This window comes from Hydra vulgaris, chromosome 07, assembly GCF_038396675.1.
Source record: "Hydra vulgaris chromosome 07, alternate assembly HydraT2T_AEP".
Taxonomy (NCBI): Eukaryota; Metazoa; Cnidaria; class Hydrozoa; order Anthoathecata; family Hydridae; genus Hydra; species Hydra vulgaris.
Window position 1 is genome coordinate 39,947,749 of NC_088926.1, and position 19,714 is coordinate 39,967,462.

Below are 19,714 nucleotides of genomic sequence, written 5' to 3' on the forward strand. Positions count from 1 at the left end.
AATACAAAGGAGTCAGAGCGTGTATTTTGGAAATTAATAGTTTGGCAATATTTATACCGTGTGCAGCTCATAACTTAAATTTAGCTGGTGTCCATGCTGGCTCTACATCACCAGAAATGATAACTTTTTTTGGTACTGTGCAAAGATTATTCAATTTTTTCTCGTCATCAACAACACGATGGGAAATTTTAATGAAGTCTTTAAAATTGACACTTAAAAGTTTTTCGGACACAAGATGGTCATCAAAAGCCAATACAATAACATCACTAAGTTTGCATCTATCAGAAGTAAAAAAATGATTGGAATCGATTTTAAATGGCTTATCAAATCCAGAAGCTGTATCAAATGCAAAAAGTTTATTGTTACTAATTAATTATAGATTTATCTGTACCCTGTCTATGTAGAATAAAATTCTACAATACATTGACAGAACAAATAAGGCATTACTACGAAAAGATATATCAATAGACCATGCAGCAAAATTAATTGATGCACTACGTTGTACATTACAAGGACTACGCTGTATATATATATATATATATATATATATATATATATATATATATATATATATATATATATATATATATATATATATATATATATATATATATATATATATATATATATATATATATATATCTTGGTGAACGTTATTTACGATCATCTTGATCCTCAAAATAAATAGTAAACTTGCTTTAAATAAAAAATATAGTGACTTTGTATCCACGAGGTTTTTACGACGGAACATTTAAGCAACAACGCATGCGCTAAACTTGTGACGCGCATTCTAGGTCTGCGTTTTTTCAAAAAATCTAAACCTACTTTTGATGCATCTTCTCTAGGGCTAACCTAATAGAACATCGTAATATAAATATTTTTAAAATTTAACATGAAAAAGTCACAACTTAGCAGCAATTTAACTTATTAATGCTTATTATAATAACATTACTATTGTCATAGCAAATAAGTAATGTTTATGACTGCAAGAATTTGCCTGATAAATTCTGACTGCAAACTTAAATCATATAGTAAAAAATGCAATTTAAATTGGTTTTTTCTGTATAAGAATAATAATTCTATTTTTTTCTTTTCTTCTGTGATGTGATAAAAAAAAGATAATAATGCCTAAATGTGACAGAAGCCTATACATGACAGTTTTTATGAAAGAAAAACGAGATACTGAAAAAAGAATAAAATATCTTCTTGAAGAGTGCAGTATTGTTGGTAGAGGGAATTGTGTTCATCTAGATTCAGACATTCAAAAGATTTTTGAAGTTTCCAAAGATGTGCATAGCGATATATTGATGTTTTCAATTACTTCACTTGAAAATAAATTTTGTTTAAGTAAAGTTGAATCTAATTATGGTGATGTTGGCGACGTTGCTGTTGAAAATTGTTTATACAGTAGTATTGATACTCTAATTTCAGCAAAAGATTTTTTATATGAATTGTCCTTAAAATACTGTATAAAAGTAGATGCTTTAAATGCACTTTTATTTCACTTAAAAAAATTTACTCCATCTATACCTAAATGCACGCAGACATTACAAAAATCTCTTCAAAAAGTTTTATGTGTCAGTGGAGGCGATTATATATATCTTGGAGTTGAAAGTGCAATTGATTGTTGTATATCAACAGTTGGAAATAAGGAAAAGCTTGATCTAATTGTATTTATCAAGTCTTTTTACTATTGTACATAGGTGCACCATCAAAATATTGATGGTGCACCTATGTACAATAGTGAAAAGACTTCCATTTGGCCCATACTTAATTCAAATAACAGAAAAGGACCATACGTTGTTGCAACTTGGTATGGTCAGGGAAAACCAAACAACTTGAATGAGTACTTTGAAGGTTTTATTCTTGAAATAAAAAAATTGCAAACTAATGGGTATAAACAGCTGCAGGTGACTATTAAAGTTTTTGTTTGTGATGCGCCTGCAAGAACATTTGTTAAATGCATTATAAGGCATAGTGGCTACCATAGCTGTGAAAGATGTATGGCAGTTGGCACACAAAAACATGGCGTAAGATTATTGGAAACAACTACTTTACTTTGTACTGAAATGGCTTTAAAAAATAATTTGTATAAAGAAGAAGGTCACCAACTTGAGAGTCTTTCAGTTAAATTTCCGCTTGTTCAGTTAAATTTCCCAATGGTAACTGATTTCCCATTGGACTATATTCCTCTATATGTCTTGGGGTAGTTAAAAAACTTCTAATGAACTAGTGTAAAGGTCTCCGATGTATTAGAATAAGTCAATCTGTTAAAGACAGTATTTCAAATGAACTCATAAATTTACGAAGTTATACACCATCCAATCTTCAACTTAGACCACGCTCTTTAAATGAATTTGAGAAGTGGAAAGCAACAGAGTTTCGATTCTTTTTGCTTAAAGCTGGACCCGTTGTTTTAAAAAGGAAAAATAAATAAAACTAACTATGAATTATTTATTTCTCTTTCCATTGCTATGCACATACTGCTTTCTGATAAAATGGTGAAAAATGAATTGTTAGTGGCTTGTGCTAAACAGTTGCTTATATGGTTTGTTAGAGAAGTACAAGTTTTGTATTTGGTAACATACAATGTTCATGGCATGATTCGTTTAGCTGATGATTGTGTTAACTTTGGGGAGAGTCTTGATCATCTATCCGCTTTTCCTTTTGAAAACTTTTTGGGTCGAATTAAAAAAATGGCCCGAATATCAAATCAGACTGTTGCCCAAATAGTGAATCAACTAGATGAGAGAAAAAGTTGGATATTTTTCTTAGAGAAAGGAATAAAGAAATAAATGGTAAATAAATTTCTGTCCAATTGGTAAAGAAAAAGATCACATCAAATCTACGAGACAGAGTTTATTTCATTCAAGACAAAGAGTTTATTTTAGTAGAAGAGGTTTTGGAAGATCTTGTACGATGCAAGGCTCTAAATCCTCATTAAGTTCGAAAGTTTTTTCCTGATTGTTCTGAAACATCTTATTTAGAAGTTTGTTATGTAAATTCATTAGCAACCTAAAAACAATTTTTCTGAAAAAAAAAAAACTTTTGAAAAAAGGCTTGATGATACCTGTTCAAAAAGGTGGTTATGCTTTTTTTCTGCTTAGACATAGTGATATTGCTTATGATCACTGATTTCTTGAATTAAAAACACAAATTTTAATGATACTTGCTCACCATCAATTTTTAAAGAATGTCTGTCATGTGTCATTTTGTAAAATTTGTCATTTGTTAAATGTCAGTTTGTAAAATTTGTTATAAATTTGTCAAATATATAGCTCATTGAATATTTTTAAAGTGAGTTTAATGCATTTTAATTTATAAATTTTTTGTGTGAAACAAATACCTGGTATGTTTATAGAAATAATAAAACATTTATGGTGGTGTTTTAAATCAACAAATCTAAAAAGCGTTTTACAAAGTTCATTGTTTTTAATCTCTAATCTATTTTTAGTTTTATTTTGTAACTTTTATAAGGTTGTTTAAAATTAAATTGCATCAGAATATTGAAATGTCATTTGCCATTGCTGAATTTTTAAATGAAAAAAATAATGAAATGGAAGTGATTGCTAAAAGTTAGATGAAAAATGATGGGAAATGCTTCTGGCCGCCATTAAAAAGTTCCACTGCGATTTGTAAAGCTGTGACAACCTTGCAGGTTCCAACCTCTGATTGGAAGATATACCCAGCAAGTATTTTATACACTACAAGTTTGCATATTACTATTAGAAAAATGTAAATTAATTGAAGTAGATACTGAACTGCATGTTTTGACCAGGGCAGTGGAGAGGATAAACATGTGCTGATGCAAATTTATTTGGGGCCCCCTTTACAGTGACTATTCTCTCATTTAATAGCACTTATTTTAAATCCAATGTTCCAATGGGCATTTGTTTAAATTATATGTCCTGAATGTCTTTAGAATGTTTAAAAAAGATTTCCAATGATTAAAATAGTTTTTTTAATCGTTGACAAAAACATTTTTATTTTGGAGTCTTTATAAAAAAAAGGTTTTTTTTACAATGTTTTTAGTTTTTTTTTAAACTTTTAGTGTTTTTTTACAAACTAAAAAATTCATTAATTTTCAAGGGTTTTTCATTAAAGTTCATTAATTTTTATGCTGTGCACCAACTGCACCCCGTTCTCAGAGGGCCTGCTTTTGCCACAAACATTTCAACTACATTTTCATTAGAAATTGATAAATGATTTTAAGTACATAGATTTGTGTTTAGATTTTTGTGAAGAAGCTCAGTCACGTTTAGAGAAAGCAGCTGATTTTTCAAATATTGAAACTGATACCGAAGAAAAAAAAGGGACAAAGCAAAAGTAAATTTTACTAAAATTAGTTTTTAATAAATAAAAAACTTTGCAATAAAGAATTACACATGTCATGTACTTTTTTTGTTCAAAAAGTAAAGTTTATATTAAAGGAGAAACGGCAATGACATTCTGTGAAAGTGATGAAGATATTGTGGTTGGTGATGAAGAACTATACGGAAGGCATTATTTTGATAGTTCAAATAGCCAAAGAACATCTAACGTGATTACTTATATGGAAGGTTAGCTATTTTTGTAAAATTAAAATAATGGTTTGTTAAAATTAACATGCTTATTTTTTTACTGAATTATAGAGGTTTTTAAATCGATATCAACTCTCCATTTACACAGTGAAATAGCAAGCTTTTCAGTTGCTGAAAATAACATTGATTTCTCGAAAGAAACTTATCTATCTCAAGGGAAAATGATGTTGTCTTTAAATATATTGGTAAAAAAAAGTCCTAATGTTGCTTTTGCTCTAATTGAAATCTGTGTGCGTGTGCAGTAAAAAAATTAATAGAAGTCAGAACTATATGTTATAGAATATAAATTTGTTGACAAATATTTTATAAATATGTTTGTTAACAAGTTTAAATAAAAATCACTATATTATGTTAAAAAGTTTTGTTTGATTTTTGTATCTATAATTTATCTATACCTAGGTAGAAAATGGCTCTAAAAATTGTGTTTTGGATAAAGAGTTTAGCAGAGAAAGATATTTGATTATTAGATGCGTTTTTTTTTTCTTAGGCTTTTGTTTTTGGAAAGTTGTTGATGAGCGAGGACGCTGTAGGCCGTTTTAATGTCTCTGGTGGTTCATTGAAGATAAATTTTAAAACATGGACCCTGTATCATATGATAGTGGGTAAGAATGGTTTTATGTATTTTTTTAGATTTGTTTTTTTACAGAAAATATATTTTGTTTATTATGTTTGCAACTACATGACAGCATCATAATGCAAAAATTTGCGAATGTTATTCAGGCATTTCGAAATTTTTAAGGCAATCAGAAACACGACTCAAAAAAAAAAGAAAAGTTTTAAAAATGAACAATGCTGCAAACACTAAATAAATTGTTTGAAAATGTAAATTTTGTGTTAAATTCAATAAAAAACTTTCTTACTTCACGCAATGCCTACTTTCTTTCATTATTCTTTTGAATTAGCTTTGAATTGCTCTATCAATAATTTTTTTGCTAAACCCTTTATTTACAGCCTGTTTTTTACAAAAGAAATAAAGGTTTGAGCAATACGTATAAATTTTAAATACAAATATTTCACATATATAAATACATAATATATATACATATAAATTATAAATTAGTTGAAAATCACTTAACAAAAACTTTTTAATTTAACACTATAGTTCATCAATAAAAGTTTCTTTATTAAAAAGAGTTTCTTTATTGATGAGAGCATTTCTGATGAGTCTTTTTATTGATAAAACACAGCGTTAAATAAAAAAAACTTTTGTTAAGTGATTTCCTACTAATTTATAATTGCTCAGTTCTTTTAAGAACATTGAGCACTCTATTTTGTTGAATATATTTTAAAGTTGTTTAAATATACACACACACATGTATATATATGTATGTAAATAAAGGTATATATATGTATATATATATATATATATATATATATATATATATATATATATACATATATATCTATATATATATATATATATATATATATATATATATATATATATATATATATATATATATATATATATATATATATATATATATATATATATATATATATATATATATATATATATATATATATATATATATATATATATATGTATATTTATGTATATATATATATATTTCGTAAACTGTTGATACATTTTTTTTTGATATATGCATCAAAAAGCGATATCAAAATGCCGTCAGCTATTATAAAAATCAGTGCTGAATCACCAGAATAAATGTTTGTTGATTAAACGTTGAAAAGCAACATTCGATCAACGTTTTTTGTAAACACCAAATCAACGTTGATAAGTGGCTAACATTTTGGACAAAAAATCAATATGGAATCAATGTTGACGAAAAACATTGAATGAACATCAAATCAACGCCTCATTTTTTAGCGGGTATGTGAGTGAAGACTTTCGGTTAAAGATGTTTGTAATTGGAGTTTTCCGTTTTCCGGACAACATACAGCTGAAGCCATTGCGCTTTGTCTGGATAAGTATGCTTTAGTATTTTATTTTTATTAGGTTAAAATTTCTATAAATTAAGTTAACCGTTTGAATTATTTAACTTTTTGTTACAAAAAAGCAAAACCCACCATATAGTTTAAAACTAATGGCACAAATTATTACTTTTATTTATATCTCAAATAACAACAAAAGTATTAATTTGTATTTTAAAATATCAAAAAGCAATTAACTAATATTACTTTGCCTTTCAGGAATGTCTCAGAGTTGGCCGGAAATATTGGAGTTTTATCCGTTGTGTGTGTCTATGATTCAGCCGCAAATATGAAGGCGGCATGTGACAAGTGCATTTTTGTAGATGCATCTCTTTTGTGTGCTGAACATCTTTTGAATTTGGCAGTGGAAGCAATCTAAAGAGCAACTGAATTAAATTCAAGATGCCACAAGTCATCTTTGTCTAAGAAAAGAATTGAAAAATAGGTAACTAATTTTTAGTTTAACATTCTTTTTAGCTTTTAAAGCAATTTAGTTTATAGTTTAATACAATACAAGCGCAATTTAAACTTCTCAGTACACTTTGCGTGACAAAATTTTTCTAATGATAGGTATCATTAATAACTGATAAAATGTTAACACTTGAAAAGTAAAAACATATAACATAGTTAATATCAGTTTTTAATAATAGTAAATTTTTAACCAAAGCTATTGCTTGATGACAGTGATGTTGTTGGCAAGGATAAGTTGAAATTTGTAAAAATCATTACTGCCGTGAAAACACGCTGAAATTCAACTTTAATGATGTCGGAAAGCATTGTAAAAATGCGTCTTATCCTCAGTTTCATTAAAGGCATTGCTGGAAAAATTGACACAAAACAAGCTCCAGTCATTCCTTCAGAAGATGAGTGCAATCTTTATGATGAAATTTTGTCTATTCTGAGGAGAGTTGCTGAGATTTCAGAATGTTACTCTGCTGAGAAAGTAGTAAGCATTCACCACGTTATCTCAAACGTTTACACACTGAGGCACAAATGACTGGATTTTATCCAGGCTGGTGGGGCATCACCAACAGCACAAATGTTTCACCAAGAATTGGTGTAAAATTGGATGTTCGTTTTCCGAACACTGTCTGTCAAACCCTTTTTAATCTGTTGCCAACTTGCTTAACTCCTTGTATAAGGGAAGAGCTCTGAAAAAACTGGGTGAATGTGATGAAGCCTATGAGGCACTGATTACTCAATCCAATGCTTATCAGGAATGGATCACAACAAGATTATTTAATGAACGGTTACATGCTAAACCAAATGTCATGTTTCAGAAGATGATACTTTCTATAATGTTGGAATCGAAGAAGCTCCTGCACTTATGACTTCCTATTCTGATCCGGCTCCACCTTCAAAGTCGGACATTGTCACTGAATGGGAAATATTTCAAAAACTCCCAGGGGTTGTTGGTGTAGACGTGCTGGAATTTTGGAGAGCAAACATGTTCAAATTCCCTCTCCTTGCTCAAGCTGCTAAAAAATGGCTATGTGTACTTGCTTCCTTAACATCTTCAGAAAGAGCCTTTAGTGCCGGTGGTGGAATCGTTTTTTATAAAAGCAGCCTGAACAAGTTGCAGCCTGAACAAGTTGATAAATTGTTGTACATTCAGCAAAACTACCCTAAGATCCAGATCAAAAGATGGTTTCTAACCAGTCAGGATGAAAAAGAAACATTGTTTGGAGAGGCCTCTACCAATGACTCTGAGAATTCAGCTGCTTCCAGTCAGGTACATTCTACTTCAACTCTTTCATCAGCAGTTGAAATGTATGACTAAATTAAAAAGGTTCATTGCCTAAGTGGCGTCATTGGTCTATTTCACTGCTTAGAATTTATAAAAATTGCCATATAGTGATTTAGTGATTTCAATGAACCTTGTCTTTGAGATTAAATTTTATTATTTTTCTTATATTAAGTCACAAGCACAAACCTTAACATATTAAACATGTCAAGCCAACAATATATCAAGTAAAACATTGTTACTTTTTGTTTTTAGTTGTTTTTTGCTTCAGCTTAAGTCTGAAATAAATTAAAAAGTCGAAATTACAAATAAAGGTTTGTCTATTTCTTTTTTTACATTAAATAGTGCACTTTTCAGTAGTGATCGACCGAAACTGAAATTTGAGCCAAACCGAAAGTACCGAAATTTCGGTTCAGTGAAGCCGTAGCCAAAACCGAAGCCGAAATTTCGGCCGAAATATGAAAAAGAATGTTTAAAATCCCTGAACCTTTTATGATCACCGAATTAAAGCAAAAAAAACTATTTTACATATATCTAAGCAATCACTATGTAACATAGTTTGATAATAACTATAATATGAAAATAATTCCTCATTCACATCTGTTTCTCAACAATAGTTCTCTGAAACTTTTTGTAAAAGAAAAAGGTTTTTGTCAGAACTTTAAACTGAGAGGAACTGTTAATCTACAATAAAAAAAAGTACTATATCGTACAAATACTGTAAACACATAAAATGAAAAATAATCGATTAAAAATAGTGGTTTGAAAATGCAGTTGAATAATACCTCAGTATGTTATAAAATTAGTATGACTTAAGTACATACATCCTTTTATCATACTGTAATAGTTTTTTTGCATACTAAAGCATGCCAAACAATTTTTAAAGTAAAAATTTGTACTTCATAAAAAAATTTGTACTTTGTAAAAAAAGAATATCTTTTAAGGTATTTATAAACCTTAAAAAACATTCTTTTTTTATGAAATATAAGTTAAGACAACACCTACGGCACAAAAACTCTACGCTGCAAAAAAAAAAAAAAAAATTATATATGCATTTGTGTTTTTTTTTGCGCCACTAACGTTTTGAAGGTAGGTTGATTTATTTTTCTACATCCGTTTTCGATTTACCTTTCTATAGAAAAAAATTCACTCTTTCAAACTCCATTATCGTACTTCCAAAACACTGCTCATTTTTAGAGGTTTTAAGTTGAAGTTATTATTAAAAACGAACTAAATAAATAGTGACCGTTAAAAACGAAGTAAAAACCGCATCTTATTTTCACTTTTTGACCATTTTTCAAAATATTTGAAACCTTCAAAAAACAAGGGGGTCCTAAATTTTATGTTGCTGTATCTTTTGAGCGTCAAAATATTTTTTCATAAAATTTACAACCTAATTAAAATCTTTGAATTCAATTTAAAGAACTTTTTTTCTTTAATAACTTCCCTCAACCAGCGGGATGCAGGGTTCATTTTTCAAGGATATTCCTGCCCCTAAGATCTGACTGCCGTGATTTTAAATAAAAAAATTATCATTTTAATGAATATTAGCAAAATAACAGTTGCAAGTATCTTCTTGTCAAAAATCTATTAGGAATGCAGCAAACTTTCCATTTCTACTGACAGAAAATTACTTTGATTTTATTAATCAATATTCTGACAAATTTACACTAGCTATCAAACAAATTTATAAGAAATAATTTGTCTGAATTATGGACACGAGAGCAGGGCGAAATAGAGATATAAAACCGGAATCCTTTTGGTACTCTGTATTCCTAATTTTACTTGTTATGAACAAAGAGTTTTACTTGTTATATAGTGTATCTCAAAACTAAAAAACAAAAAAATTATTTTTAGTTATTGTTTTCTAATTTTGAAGACGGGTACAGGTCTTAAAAATGAGAAAATATAAACTCACTTATAAAAATAAAAATAAAAAATTCTCACCCTCCTGTTTAATATTACCAATTTTTTCCCCTCTCCCTTCCTTTTCTTATCTTCCCTCATTTAATTCACCTGAACAAAAGACTTATTTTTATTTTGATTAAAAGAGTTTATAAAAAGGTTATTAGGTTATAAATTTTGATTGAAAGTGACCAGTATGTTTGTAATCATTTCTTTTTCTTTTATTTACAGCTTCCTCAACAGCTCTAAACACAATGGAAAAAGTAATGCAATATTATAAACATTACCTCCTGAATTAGCAATAACACTTACCACTATTGCAGAATGCTGTCTAACTGGAAGTCCCTCGTCTATTGCTGTAAGGACTATTTTCTTAATAATATTTTAGGTAAAAAAACAAATAGAGGTAGATTGTTCATATATATTATGATATTCTAATGATTATGACATTTTGACTATGAATTTGCATATAAAAAATAATGTAAAAATATAAAAAATATAAGCCTTTTAGAGTTATTTTTTCAAATTTATATTTTAAAAAATGTATAAATTTAGTATAATTTGTTTATAATAATTTAATTAAACTATATATAATAAAAATAATTTGTAAATTTTATAAATTTATATTTTAAATGGTAAAATAATAAAAATTATAAATGCCCCATCATATAAAACATGTTGTGGCGCGTATAATGTAGAAAGTGATAAAATAATAAAATGCAGAAAGTGATACAAAACAACTTTATTAAATATTGATATGTTTTACCAATAATTGTCTCAACCAATTGTTGGCTAATTGTCAATAACAAAAAATAACTTTTTATTATTCACTAAAATTAATTTTGTAAGTTGAAACTTGTTTAGGTAATTAAAATTTATTAAAATATTTAGAAACGTTAAATGAAAAAGTCAGATTATGATTCTAAACTTCCTCATTTAAATTTATCTACTAATGATGTATAATGTTTTTTATTTCTGTTTTAGAAACTACATAACTCTAAATAAATTATTCAAGATAACTAAAAAAAATGAGCCTCTACGACAGCACTTTTATAATTCAATTGATCCCGCGTAAAATTTTAATAAATTTTTAATGTCGAATATTTTGAAACTATCAAGGAAACAGATAAAGAAAGTCAGCAACAACTAAAAGAACGATTTAATGTGGTCAAAGATTTTCCAGTTTTATTTCAGTTAAGTTACTCTCAGGTGCTTAATACAATGTGGTTGGATGGGAACTTTTATCCATATGTATTAAATGAGGAGAGATAGGAAAGGAAGAAAGGGGCAGGGAAGGAAGTCTTAAAATGGGGAGAGGGGTAATTAGCTCAGGGTGGGTGGGAAAAAAAAGGTGGTACTCCTAAGTGCACTTTGTGGACTTAGGAGTACCACCTTTTTTTTCCTTTTGTTTTTCATAATTTCTGTTTTTAAAGTAAAGTAGCAAAAGTATAGTGAATTAATAAAGACGCAGTCAAAATAACTTATTGCTTCTTAACAATCTTTTTTCATCTTCTTTACAAATTATAGTAAGTTTATTTTTACTGTATTTGCAAACATTTTTTTTATTAATGGCATTAAAAATTGATTTATCTTTGAAATTACTGTTTTAAAAGTTCCTGTTATTTTCCAGTTAGATCTTTAGCGACATTTAAGCTTTAAAGTAACTAAAAATATTTTAAGCAAAAAAGAAAAAGGGTGTTTTGAAATATTGGGCTCTGAAACTGAGTTATATAAACATGTCATTTTAATAATTTTTAAGAATTTATTATTGCAGCATTTAAAATACATTTATTGTATATGCATCAAAAAAGTGTTACAAATGTTGAATTAAAGATTGAGTTTTATCTGAATTAAAGTTCGCTAGTTGCTGGTGAACTTTAATTAGGATAAAACTCAATTATTTTCAGTCAATCCTTATCGCAATAATTTAGATTTTCTTGTATTTATGAACGATAATGTACTTGATGATTCATCTACCCTTCATCTTTTAGGAGTAACTCATACATCAGATCTTTCTTAGAAACCATATATCTAATCCGTTGCAAAATTATCATCTGGTAAAGTTGCATCTCTTTATCGAGCTTGGCACTTTCTTACTCCGGGTTCTATCATTTATCTCTGTAAATTTCAAACCCGCCCTTATGTGGCATACTGACATACATATCTGAGGTGGATCTTCTGATGATGTCCTTTCTCTTTTAGACAAGGTGCAAAAACGCATTCTAAACATAGTTGGACTTGCCCTTGCAGCCAACCTCCAACCATTATCACATCGTCGTAATGTTGCTTCTCTTTCTCTTTTCAACAAATACTATAATGGGCGCTGCTCTAAAGAGCTAGCGTCTATTGTTGCATCTACTAAAAATCATTCTTGTGTTTCTAGTCATTCAATTAAGTCTCATCCTTTTTTTGTGACTGTTCCTGAAAAAAAAACTCTTATTCGTCTAATTTTTTCCTTGAACATTTGGTATTTGCTTCCTTCATCTTGCTTTCCTGATTTCATTTAATTTGCAATCTTTTAAGTTCTTCATCGTATCTCTTCCAGTAACTTCCAACTCTAATTGTTATTGCCTGCAGCCTTGTTGGAAGGGAGGATGTTTAAAGGGAAGGGAAGGGAATGGATATCATAAAAAACTGGTCATTTTAGGAAACCAAGTCAATTTAAGAATTGCCATATCTTGAAATCTGCTCAACATTTTTAGCAGGATATATTGTCATGTTTATAGAGTTATTATTTCTAAACTGTGGCAGTATAACATAAATAATAGATAAAAAAAAAGTCATTAATAACTTTAAAAGAGTTTGAAATATTAAAAAAAAAATGTCAAAAGGTTTTAAATGATAACTTTTAATAAGTTTTTTTAAACTAGTTCTAATTCAAATGCAAGCTAATTCAAAATAATTACCAATCAATTATTAAGAGTAGAGAACACTTTTAGACCAATGACCACTGTAGGAATAACTGTTGTGTATAAATTTATTACTGGCCGAAAACATAAAAAATGCCTCTTTAGTAATTGATTTCCCTAAAACCACCTACAAAATTGATAGTCCATCTAGACTTTCCATATTAAGACCATCAATGTGAAGCAATAAAATTGCATTCATATCAGATGGGACTTTTTGTGGTTAGCTATCAAAGTAAAGAGTTGTTTATAATTATTGTTTGAAGTTAAACAGTTATGACGGGTAAACAATTGTGATATTGCAACATCTAGGATCTATAACATACTTAGTACATGTAGGAAATATAACATACTTAGTGAACCCATCTTACATCTTTTTATTTTATTTTATTGTGTTAAGACTTTAAAAGTCAAGGTGGCTAATACAAAAAAACCTTAAAAAAATACAGTAAAAATAAACACACATTTTTTGAAATAAATCTCAAAATAATAGCATTATCACACTAAACTTAAGCAACAAGAACACTGCACCATGACAACAAGCTCTCTTCTTGCTTTTTTTTTCAAACAAGTTAATGATACAACCATTGACATAGGGTCTTATTAATGGTTTTAACTAAGAATAAAACAACTAATTACATTTAGTAACACAAGAAATTTTTGTTATTCATTAGTAAATTATTAAATGAACGTTGTAAAAAAAAACATTGTTTTGAAGCAACCAATAAGGAATGAATTTACATAAGCCAGTAATACAATAAACAAAATTGATGATTAACAACAATAATAAAACAAGCAACTGATGTCAGTAAACATGAAAACACATATTTAATAAAAATTGTCGAAATTTAAATGAAAATGTTAAAACTTAACGAAAGGAAATTATTTAATAAAAAATTAACATAAAAAATTTTCCTATTTTTAAAGCAAACAAAGAGTAAAACAACTAAAATAATTAATTTATTTGGAACAATCGTTAAAATTTTTGTTTGATTAACTTGATATCTCTAAATAATATAAAGTTCTTACTCAAAACTAAAACTTGAAATAAAAAAATAGAGTTGAAAAAAAAAACAACATTGAAAATGTAGAGCTATAAAAAAAAAATCTAAAAAAGTTCAACTCATTCCCGAAAGGTTTAATTACAAATGTCTTTTCTTATAACTTTTGTCCTTATGAAAATTTTCTCAAGATTTGGTATATGTTTCAGGCCTTTTAACAAATTAAATATGAAACTGAAACCAAGTGGAGGTAAAACAAAGTGGAACACCACCGGAGCAAAACAAAAACAAATGAAACTGCACCCAACAAACAGAGAAGAAAAAAAAGTGTTGTTAAATTATAAAAAACCAAAGTTATTTATCAAAATCATTCAATTTATCCATGACCTTGTTTATTAAAAATTTATCAGGTCAGGCAGCTCGTCAAGACTAAATGTCTGGCTTTTGCATAGAAGAATACCTATAAAAATCATAATTCTTTTTCCTCCGTAAAAACCTGACAACAGCAACCCTATCCAAGTCTGTTTTAAAAGAGTTTTTCACTGCATGTCATTTACTCATCCCAAGGTCAATATTAAGGTATACATGACCCAACTTAAACCCTAAAAACAAGTATACATAACCCAACCCTAACCCTAACAAATTGAGTTTGCCAACCTACTCTGGTAACATAAAATGTGGATCATCTGAGGTGATCACCTGCAATTTGTAAATAACTAAGTTAATATTTGTCAAGTCTCTTGTAAAATCCTTAACTAAAGAGGAAAGCACCAATGTTTAATTCTCCCTAGAATTATCATTGATGTTGTCTATGTAGGAAAAACAATATCACTTTTAAGATGTTTACAGCGTTAAGTGTTGTTTCTTACAGTTTACTTAATTTAACAGAGTATTGTTCATAAAAGTTTATTAAATATTTTACTAGCTATTGATAAAATACTGATAAAATGCTTTTAATTGGTAATTATCTTCTAATTGCGTTCAAGTAATCCATAAATGGCAAACTGCTAAGCAGACATAATGCTAAGCAGACATAATGCTAAGCAGACATAATGCTAAGCAGACATAATGCTAAGCAGACATAATGCTAAGCAGACATAATGCTAACCAGACATAATGAGTTTAGTTACTTTAAAGAATGGGTAATGATGCCTGCATTTAATGATGCGAGCAAAAGTCACACTAAATGCTCACTCAACTTGTTTCTCCGAGTAGCAGCCTTGTTCGTCAAGATTCATGTTTGGAGTTATACAGTTGAGAGAGGGTTGTAACCATAATTAAAGTAGGCTCCTTTTCTATAATGACATTCTTGATCTAAGGGAGATGACTTAATATAAAAAAATATTTCTACCCACACTCAGAAAACTATTTTACAAGAAAAAAAATATTAAATTTATAAACGCTGGCAAAAATAAAGGGGATTGTTGAGACATAATCCAATTTTTTCGAAAAGAAAATGGGCTAAATTGGAAAGATCATGCAACTTGAAAGAATACTATGTGAGAAATAAAAATATGGATAAGTGAAACATTCTACTAACACAAGTAGTTAGTTTTACTTGTGTACTTTTCACTACATGAATTATTTTGAAAAGTACACTCAGCTTATAAACGTACACACACACAAAAAAAAACTGCTGAGGTGGAGTAACTGCTTCTTTAAATCTCTGCAGTTACAGGGTAGGCAAACAGAATCTTTTTTAGAGATTTAACAAAACCTCTGAGAGTGACAAGTTATTTGAAATTAATAAAATTTTCTATTTCTAAAATTAATAAAACTTAATTAAACTTTATGAGGGAAAATTATTTAATGTAACGTGAAAACTCTTTTTAAATATTTTAAATGAACATAGATAAGTTTTTTTCTAGGATTTCCTGAAATCCGGAAACTCACTTTAAATTCTTTTAACTTTTCCAAAATCTTTGAGTGTATTTTGCTATTGATTTGAGAAAAAATTGTTTTTTTTTTTTAAATTTTTCTTTTTTTCACAAATCATTAGCAAAAAACACTTAAACTTTTTTGGAAACTTCAAAGAAAGTTTACGTGAATTTATGGAATTCACTTAAATTAAATAATTTTAATAAAATATTTAAGGCATTTAATAAAACGCCGTAATCTCGAAATTTTAAATAATGTGAAAAAATAAAGCAAGAAGCCCAAAGGATTCACTACATAAATCAACTGATTTAGGAACACGATAATAAGAAGTAATGTTACATCAACAGAGGGTTTGGATTGAGCAGCAATAGGGTTAGGGAAAGGAGATTTTCCATTTTCTTATTTTACTTCTGACAATTTTCAATCTGCTATGTAAACATTATCATATTTTTTTCAAGTAATCATTTTTTTTTAATTATGAATTTTTAATTTATTTATAATGATACATATAGAGAGGCTGATTCTACCAAAAGCTGTAAAATATCAGAGTATTAACAGTTTAATGTTGTGTATGGAAAATAACTATTATGTCCCTGTTAATGCTTTTGGTGTGCATTGTTGAGGCCACACAAGAAGCCCTACGTTACAAAGTTAAAGTTGTTAAAAAGAGTTACAACTTCAGGCTAACTAGCAGAACAAAGACAACTGCATAGCCAGTGCTTTTGATGGCAGAATCCATCTATGAATGAGGTTTCCTTTAAAATTAAATTATACCTTAAGTAACCTAAAATATTAGGCATAAAAAATTGTTCCTACCAGCTAACTAATCTAAGTTTAATCTTTCAAAAAACTTTGTGGTCTTTGTAGCAACCTTCAATCAACTGAATCTTACCACAAGCTAAATTCACCAGATTTGCTTGATCATTGTCAACCTAATTTAAAGTCAACTGTACTTTCATGTGATCTCAGTATTGATAAGTACTATCCTTTGATTTAAAAGACTCAATTAGCCACATTTTAATTTTTTTTTACATCTTAGACTAACTATTAGAATTGGAACTTACTGGAAGAGAAAAGACAAAGTTTATAAAGAAATATAATGGTTTACAACTTAAAAGATTGCAAGTTATATGAGTCAGGAAAACAAGAAAAAAGAGAGTGAATTCCAAAGAACTTAGTTTTAATATAGTCATACTGTAACTGATAAAAAAAAAACACTTACTACGTATTAATGTGTAATGTACTCTATTTATTTATTTCAAAGTATTTCAAAATTGTGACTTGACAGATAACATATAAGAACTTACTTTGTGAGGTTGTTTTTTTTTTGTAAAAGTTTCAAGATTTATTGTTGCAAGTTTAAATTACCAACTATTTTTAAAAAAGCACGGCTAAAAATAAATAATCTCAATAAGATAAATCTTACTTAAAAGTTAAATATAAAAGATAAAACTTTCAGGTATTCTTTAAAACTGAATACTTATCTTTTAGTTAATAATTTTATGTAGTTTTATTTTAGAAATCTATGTTGGGACCTGTGGACCCTGTGGGCCCTTATTCAGTTTTCTAAATATCATAAAGTCTTCATATGGTTAAGAATAGAACGCTGAGAAAGAAGAGTTAAAAATAGAAAGAAGAGTTAAAAATAGAACGCTGAAGTGAACGCATGCTTTTTTCGCTGCTTTAAGAAAATAAAATAAAAAATCGTTAATAGTATTAATAGATATTTATATTATAATAATTTATACTTATTAAACATGTCTATCACACTTGTTGAAGTTAAAAAATTGATAACGGAAATGTTTATGAAGTTTAAGATCGAGACGGAAGAAATGCTGAAACAACAAGAAAATACATTTATCAACATAGTTAGTTCTAACACAAAAATATTAAATGATCGATTAGACAGAGTTGAACTTAACATCCTTCAAAACTCAACCAAAATAGCATCAATTGCAAAGGAAGTAGAAGAAATCAAAGAAAGTTTAAATTTTCATGAAGATCTTTTCAATAAAAAAATAAAAACCGCCATTAATTGTCTCGCAAAAGAAAATCTGGCAAACATCAAAGTACAAAATAACAACCTTGAACTTATAAAAATAAATAACAAACTCAGAGAGATTGAGGATAGGTCAAGGCGTAATAATCTAAGAATTGATGGTGTCCCTGAAAATGACAATGAAAGCTGGACTGAATGTGAAAAAAAGGTAAAAGAAAGTTGTTCACAACAAACATAGAACAATAATCCTAAAACTTCTGGATTTTAAAGAAAAAACTGAAATTCTCAACAACTCTTCTAAATTAAAAGGTAAAAATATTTTCATATATGAAGATTATTGTAACGAAACGAATGTCATACGAAAGACACTACGTGAAAAAATGAAAGTAGAAAGACAAGCTGGCAAATACGCGTACATTTCATACGACAAACTTATTGTACAGGATTGGAATTCCAAAAAAAGTAATATCTTATCTTTTTAAATTTTTTTTTATTTTTTATGGTCTACAATAAGTTGATCACTAAGTCTTCCTAAAAGATTTTCGAATTGTCGCATACTATTATCTATTGCTAAGTCTAAATTATAGCGAAAATGGAAACAGCTAATAATGATTTTGAAAAAAAAGTTAATTTATTTAAAACGTATAGATTAGAGTTAGACGACGAATCCGATCCGAATATTAATTATTTTAATGAAATTAATTCTCCTGAATATGAAACCTCTTATTTTTATCCTAGTAACGTGAGCACATATTTAAAAGGCGATAATAAAAGTGATTATCTTAATGCAGTCCACATTAATATAAGTAGCTTAAAAAAGATTTTTGAAAACTTATTAAATTTTATTAGCGAAGCGGAAAGTTCTTTTAATTTAATTTGTTTAACTGAAACTTGGAGTTTACAAGCAGATTTTAAAAATAATTTAAATCTCTATCTCCCAGGTTTTGATCCAGTAATTTTAGAAGGAAGTACTAATAAGCGAGGAGGAGGAGTTTTATTTTTTGTTAAAAATAACCTTCTGTATAAAGTTCGAAGCGAAATGTGTGTTTCTGACAAAAACAAAGAGATTTTAACAATAGAACTTATCAATAAGCGTTCAAAAATATACTAATAAGCTGTTGTTACAGGCCACCAGCTGGAAGAATTAAAAACTTTGGCAAAATTTTACTAAAAAACATAATAAAGCAAACTGATCTTGAAAAGAAAAAAAATTACTTGATAGGGGATTTCAACATAAACTCCTTTGATTATTATGAAAATCAAAGTTCAAGAAAATTTTTAATGGTTTATTTGAAACTGGAACAATACCTTTAATTAATCGCCCGACTAGAATCACAAGTCATTCATCATCATTAATTGATAACGTTTTAACAACCGATTTTTTTAATTAGTCGCTAAAAAAAGGAATTGTAAAAACCGATGTTTCCGATCACTTCCCGATTTTTTTTTCTATATGTGTTAATTTAAAAAAAGAAAAGCAAGGAAAAGTTTTTATAAAAAAACGGCTCATCAATAATAATAATTTAAATTCTTTCAGAGAACAATTATCACTTGTAGATTGGGGTTATATTATCTTTAATGATAATATCAACTTTATCTACGACAATTTTTTCAAAACTTTTCACCAAGTGTATGATTCCAATTTTCCTTTAATTAAACTAGTTTTAAGCGATAAAGAAATATCATCTCCTTGGATTACTACCCAGCCAGCATGTCCAATTAGGCCCCACATGGGGCCCAAGTGGGCAGCTCTATGGGGCCCA

General features: G+C 28.3%; 1 long non-coding RNA gene across 1 annotated transcript; it reads left to right on the forward strand.

Moving 5' to 3' along the window:
* Window positions 1-6,179: 6,179 nt before the first annotated feature.
* LOC136082478 (uncharacterized) lies at window positions 6,180-19,162 on the forward strand. Its single transcript, XR_010639717.1, has 4 exons — window positions 6,180-6,515; window positions 6,738-6,963; window positions 10,399-10,525; window positions 17,472-19,162. It is a non-coding gene; the product is annotated as an uncharacterized LOC136082478 (long non-coding RNA).
* Window positions 19,163-19,714: the final 552 nt, after the last annotated feature.